Genomic DNA, 7192 nt, shown 5'->3' on the forward strand with positions numbered 1-7192 from the left:
ATGTGCCTCCCTCCATTCCTGTAAGCCCCCTTGGCCACATCTCCCAGGAGGAAGCGCAGCCCTTGGCCTTACTGAAATGTGCTCTTGCTTCCACACAGGCTGGTGCATCACCCAGCGTCACTGAGCACTGTCCTCCCGTGCCAGGCACCGGAAGACGGATGAATGAGACATTGTCATCACCCCTGAGTGGGGAATCAGAGCAGCCATTGTCACAGGCACGGAGGGAGCCTTCAGCATCCTCAGTCTTCTGCTGGTTCCAACTTTGAGCTCATGAAGCCAGGGGCTGCCCTCTGACTCCCTCTAAACCTGCCCAAGGTTCAGCACCACGTACCTGGCTGTCTGCTGGGCATCTCTCCCCACGGGACCCCAGGCACCAAACCCACCACATCAGTAGAATTAACATCAATTTTAAACAATCTCTTCCAGAAAACAGAAGAGGAGGGGACACTTCCTAACTCCTCTTATGCGACAAGAAATATCCTGATGCCAAAACCAAAGTACTAAAAACAAACAAAACCCACCCTCCCACAAACCCCAAAGAACAAAAATAAAAACTACAGACCAGTATCTCTCATGAATATAGGCATAAAAATTTTCAATAAAATATTGGCAAATCAAATCCAGCAATGTATAAATGAATTATACACTATGACAAAGTGGAATTTATTCCAGGTATCCAAGTTTAGTTCAACACTTGAAAATCAATGAGCATAATTCACAACACCAACAGGTTAAAAGAGAAAAACTGTATGATAATACCAATTGACACAGAAAAAGCATTTGACATACCCAACATCATTCATTATAAAAAAATTTTTTAGCAAGTTAAACTTGATAAAGATCACATACAAAAAACTTACAGCTCACATCATATTTAATGGTGAAAGACTAAATGTTTTTGAAGATTGGAAACAAGGCAAGGGTATCTGCTCTCATCACTTTTTTCAACATGTTAATATTACTGGAATTTCTAACCCCTGTAATAGGCAAGAAAAAGAAATAACAAGCAGATTGACTTCTAGAATGAAAGTGTGAGTTCTGCTGAATAGCTCCCAGTGAAACTGGTAAAAATTATTATTTTTTTAAATTAAAGCTTCAGCCAGGTGTGGCAGCTCACAGCTGTAATCCCAGCATTTTGGGAGGCCAGGAGTTCAAGACCCATCTGGGCATCAAAGCAAGACTTGCCTCTACAAAAAATAATATTAAAAATTATTTAAAAATTTAAAAATAAGCATTCTGGTAAAGGTCCAAAGGGCAAACAGAAAAAGAAGAAACATCTATTCATGAAAATCTATGAAAATTTAGTAAGAAAGGCAAGAATCTGAGTATTTGAACCAAGATTGCTTACTACTAGCCAAGGGAGGTGGACTCCACACAAGAATGATGCAGACAAGAACATGGGATTCCCTCTTCCCCCAGATCCCAGCCAGAGGGCTTTCTTCCTGGGAGGAGGAGGATTTCAGTGTTTCTCATCCTGCTCCCAGCTACCCGTTGCTGAAGCTAAGTACTGGGTGAGTGTGGTTGAGAGGTGGGAGCTCCCTTTTTCCACATGGCCTCCACTTATGGAAGGGAGGCTCTACCTTGGGCATGGCATGCTGAGAATACTGGAACCCTGACAGCCCCCTCCCAGCTTATGAGGTCGTAGTTACATGTCAAGAGAGGCTGCTGCCTCCCCTTCACTGAGTGCTTAGCTCCTAGAATGGGGATGTTACTCAGAAGCTGCCATTGAGTTCAGAGATTTTGCCTGGGGAGGAGAAGCAGGTTTTAAAAGATCGCCCCTGATCTCTTTCTAGAGGAACTGACTTCACTTGAAACAGGGTATGGGGAAGTTTAAACCTAAGGGCACTCTCAAGAACAGTGGAGGTTATGGTGAAAGGCAATTGGAAGGAAATTTGTGGATCTAATGAAGATGCAGCCTAGACTATAGGTTGGCTAGTTTGCAGGAGAAAACTGCGGAATAAGCCAGCTGCAGGAGCCGTCTTGTGATCAGAGAAAACATCAATCTCTAATACTGACCTCAGAAACTATTCTATCCAAGGGGCCACAATTTGGCTTAGGTTGTAGAGGAATTTATGGCCCAGAGCACTGTTGAAAACAATAGAGCAATCAGTGAAGTTTAGCAGTGGCACTTAATGGAGTTTAACAGCTGGGCTTCAGGTAAAGAGAGTAACAGAGCCCTACTGGTACCACCGTCCTTCCAGGGTAACTGTGGTCACACCCATAGCTGCACCTTTCTGAGAAGGAACATCAGAAGCTTAACACTGGAGAGGGTGGGGAGAGGGGTAGACTTCACTGAAATAATCCAGCTAGACACTTAAACAAATAAACAAGCAAATAGGAATAACAAGCCCCAGAAGGGAGCAGGGCCAGACCAGTACCCAGAGTTGCTACAATGTTATTAAAACATCCATTTTCTAACAAAAGATTACCAGACACACAAAGAAACAGTAAAGTATGACCTGTGATCTAGGAAAAAAAAAAAAGCAGGCAATGGAAACGGTTTGTGAGAACAATCAGATGTTGATTTAACAGAAAAATATTTCAAAATAGCCACTATAGATATGTTCACAGAATTAAAGGAAACCATGATTACAGAAGTAAAGTAAGGTATATGATGACACTGCATCAAATAGAGAATATCAATAGAGATAGAAATTATAAAAATAACCAATGGAAATTATGGAGTTGAAAAGTACAATATATGAAATAAAAAATTCACTAGAGGGGCTGAACTGTAGATTTCAATGGACAGAAGAAAGAATTAGTGAATTTGAAGATAGATTGATAGAAATTATAAAAACTGAAGAACAGAGAGAAAAAAGAAAAATAAACAGAGACTCAGAGAATGTGAACACCATTAAGCACACCAATATACACATAATGGGAATACCAGAAGGAGAGTAAAGAAAAAGAATGGAGAAGAAAAATATCTGAAGCAGTAATGGATGAAAACTTCCCCAATTTACTGAAAAACAATAACCTACATATCCAGGAAGCTCAGTGAACTCAAACAGCATATGTGAAAATAGATCCACACATTATAATAATAAGTTAATTCAGCAAGGTTGCAGGATTTAAGATCAATATACAAAAATAAATTATTTTTCTATAGACTTGCAATGAAAAATTCAAAATTGAAATTAAGGACACAATTCCATTCAAAATGGCATTAAAAAGAATAAAATACTTAGGAATAAATTTAATAAAAGTAGTTCAAACCTTATAATCTGGAAAGTCCAAAATATTGTTGAAAGAAATTAAGGAATATCTAAATAAATAGAAAAGCATACCATGTTTATGGATCAGAAGATTTAACATTGTTAAGATGGTAACAATCCCCAAGATCTGAAGATTCAACACAATCCCTATCAGAATCTCAACTAACTTCTTTGTAGAAATTGATGAGCTGATTCTAAAATTCACATGGAATTTCAAGGGACCCAGAATAGCCAAAACAACCCTGAATAAAGAACACTTCCCAATTTCAATACCTTCTGTCATACAAAACAGAGACAGTGTGCTACTGGCAAAAGGACAGACAGACAGACAGACAGACACACACACACACATCAATGGAATAGAACTGAGAGCCCCAAAATAAACACGTATTAAATACATCTACAGTCAACTGATTTTTGACAAGGATGTTAAGACCATTCATTGGGGGAAAGAATAGTCTTTTCAACAATGGTGCTGGGACAACTGGATCGTCATATGCAAAAGAATAAAGATGACACTTTCTTGCTGAAATTTAATTGCCATTGTAACAGTATTAAGAGGTGGGGCCCTATCATCCTAAGTGAAGTAACTTAGGAACAAAAAAATAAATGCCACATGTTCTCACTTACAAGTGGGAGCTAAACTGTGGATACACACGGGCACACGGAATGGTATAATGGACATTGGAAGACTCAAAAGAGGGGAGGCAGGGTGTGAAAGATGAAAAATTACTTATGGGGTACAATGTACACTACACTACTTGGGTGATGAGTATGCCAAAAGCCCAGACTCTACCACCACACAACATATACATGGAATGGAATTCAACTTATATCACCTAAATCTGTTAAAACAAAATTTTAAAAAATTATTTTAAAAAAGTGGTGGGGCCTTTAAGAGGTGATTAGGACATGAGAGCTCTGCCCTCATAAATGGATTAATGCAGTTATTGTGGAATGGGTTAGTTATCACAGAGTGGGCTCCTGATAAAAGGATAAGCTTAGCTTCCATTTTTTTCTCTCTTGCACATGCTTTCTTGCCATGTGACGCATTCTGCCATGGGATGATCCTTGCTAAATGCTGGACCCATGCTCTTGGACTTCCCAGCCTCCAGAACCATGAGCCAAACAAGCTTCTGTTCTTTATAAATTACCCAGTGTATCAGTCAATTTTGTCTTGCTATGAAGGAATACCCGAGGCTGGGTAGTTCATGAAGAAAAGGTTTATTTGGCTTATGGTTCTGCAGGCTGTACAAGAAGCATAGTGCCAGCATCTGCTTCTAGTGAGGGCCTCAGGAAGTTTTTATCCTGGTGAAGAAGGAGCAGGCTTGTCACATAACGAGAGGAGCAAGAGAGAGAAGGAGGGGTGCAACGGTCTTTTAAACAACCAGCTCTCACGTGAACTAACAGAGGGAGAGCTCACTCATTACCTCAGGAGGGCACCAAGCTATTCACAAGGGATCCAAACACCATGATCCAAACACCTCCCACCAGGCCTCACCTCCAACATTGGAGATCAAGTTTCAATATGAGATTTTGGGGGGCCCAATATTCAAACCGTGTCACCAGGTCTGTAGTATTATAACAGCAGAAAATGGACTAGACAAAAAAATGGGCACTGGGAAGTGGGGCTACAGCTGTAACAAATACCTGAAAATGTGGAAGCAGCTTGGAACTGGGTGATGGGTAGCGGATGAAAGAATTTGGAGGAGTAGGCTAGAAAAATCCTGTAGGCCATGAATGGAGCATTAAGGATGAGTCTGGGGAAGGCTCAGAAGAGAGCTGTAGGGAAGGTCTGAATTTTTTTAGGGACTACTGTAAGTGGTCGTGACCAGAATATTGATAGAAATATAGAGAGTAAAGGCCATTCTGATGAGGTCTCAGGCAGAAATGAGGAATGAGGTGTTGGAAACTGGAGTAAAGGTCATTCTTGTTGCACAGTAGCAAAGAACTTGACTGAATTGTGTCCATGCTCAAGGCCTTTATGGAAGGCAGAACTTAAGAGCAATGAACTAGGATATGAAATGGTGAAAGAAAGGTCTAAGTATCAAAGCATTCAGGTTGCTGTGTGGCTACTTTTAACCACATATGGTGAGATAGGAAAGAAATGACGTAAAGATGCAATTTATAATTAAAAGAAAGGCAGAACCTTCTTGTTAGTATAGTGGTGAGTAAAAGAAATACAAACAGAAAAAAATTTATTAAAACAATAGGAGAGAGAGACAGACAGACAGACATGCACAGGCAGAATGGAAAGATGTGGAAAATTTGCATCTTGGCCACATAAAAAGTGAAAAAGCCTATTCAGGAAAGCAAACAAAGGGGGTGGCCAAGAGACTGTTTGGTAAGATCAGTAGATTTCTATCAAGACACTGGCAGAAAGTCCCCTGAAGATATTTCAGAAATCTTAGAGGCTGCTCCTTTCACCAAAGGCCCAGAGTTCTAGGAAGGCACAATGGTGTTGGGATGTGGGCTCCAGGGACCCTCGAAAGGCTCACTGCTCAAGGCTGCCTCAGGACTCTGTGCCCTGCATTCCAGTGTAGCACCCCTCAGCTGCCCCCGCTGTGGCTTGAGTGGGCCCAAGTGCAGCTCCGTTCACCACTCTGGAGGGCACAAGTGGTTAGCCTTGGTGGCATAAACATGGTGTTGTCTGCAGGTGTGCACAATGCAGAAGTTGTGGAGCATGGATACCTTCGCCTGGATTCAAAGGATGCTGTGGATAGCCCGAGGGCCCAGGCAAAAACATGCCTTCAGAGCAAAGCCACTGCAGAGGAGCCCTACTAGGGCAATGCCTAGTGGAGCCATGGGAACAAGGCCGCCAGTCTCCACTAAGGTAATGTCTAGTGGAGCTGTGGGAACAGAACCACCACTGAGCCCCCAGAACAATAGAGCTACTAGTGTGCAACTCCAATCCAAGAGGGCTAAAGTGTGTGCTGGGCCCAGCAAAGCCACAGGGGTGGGGCTGCCTGAGGCCTTGGGGGACCAACACCAGTGTGGGATTTGGGACATGGAGTCAAAGATTATTCTCCAGCTTTAAGATAAGATTTTGTTCACTCTGTTGGGTTCTTGGACTTACCTGGGACCAGTTACCCCTCTTTCCTTGTCTATGTCATGTCTCCCTTTTGGAATGGAAATGCCTATCCGAGTGTCCCACTACTGTATTTTGGAAGTAGATAACTTGTTTGATTTCACAGGCTCACAGTGGGAGGACTCTGCCTCAGGATGAATCATGCCCTGAGTCTCACTCATATCTGATTTAAATGAAACTCTGGACTTTTGAGTTGATGCTGGATCAAGTTAAGGCTTTTGGGGATGTTGAGATAGAATTAATGCATTTTGTGAGGATGTGAGACTGTGGGGCCAGAGGCAGAATGCTATGGTTCAAATGTCCCCTCCAAAACTCACGTTGAAATTTAATTGCCATTGTAATAGTATTAAGAGGTGGGGCCTTTAAAAGGTCATTAGGTCACGAGGGCTTGGCCCTCATGAATGGATTAATGCCATTATCTCAGGAGTAGGTTCCTGATAAAAGGATAAGTCTGGCCCCATTTTCTCTCTCGTGTGTGCTCTCTTGCCATATGATGCTTTCTGCCATGGGATGGCCTTGGTCAAATGTTGGCACATGCTCTTGGATTTACCAGCCTCCAGAATCATGAGCCAAGCAAAGTTTTGTTCTTTACAAATACTCAGTCTGTGGCATTCTATAGCAGCAGCAAACAGACGAAGACACACCATATAAAAATTAACTCACAGCAAAGATCAAAATGTAAGAGCGAAAATTATAAAACTCTTAAAAGAAAACATAGGGGTAAATCTTCATGACCTCAGATTTACCTAAGGATTCTTAGATATGACACCAAGAGCATGAAAAACATAAACAATAGGTAAGTTGGGCCTTATCAAAATTTAAAACTTTTGTGCTTCAAAGGACACAAGAAAGTGAAAATACAGCCCACAGAATGGGAGAAAATATT

This window comes from Lemur catta, chromosome 11 (assembly GCF_020740605.2).
Source record: "Lemur catta isolate mLemCat1 chromosome 11, mLemCat1.pri, whole genome shotgun sequence".
Classification (NCBI taxonomy): Eukaryota; Metazoa; Chordata; class Mammalia; order Primates; family Lemuridae; genus Lemur; species Lemur catta.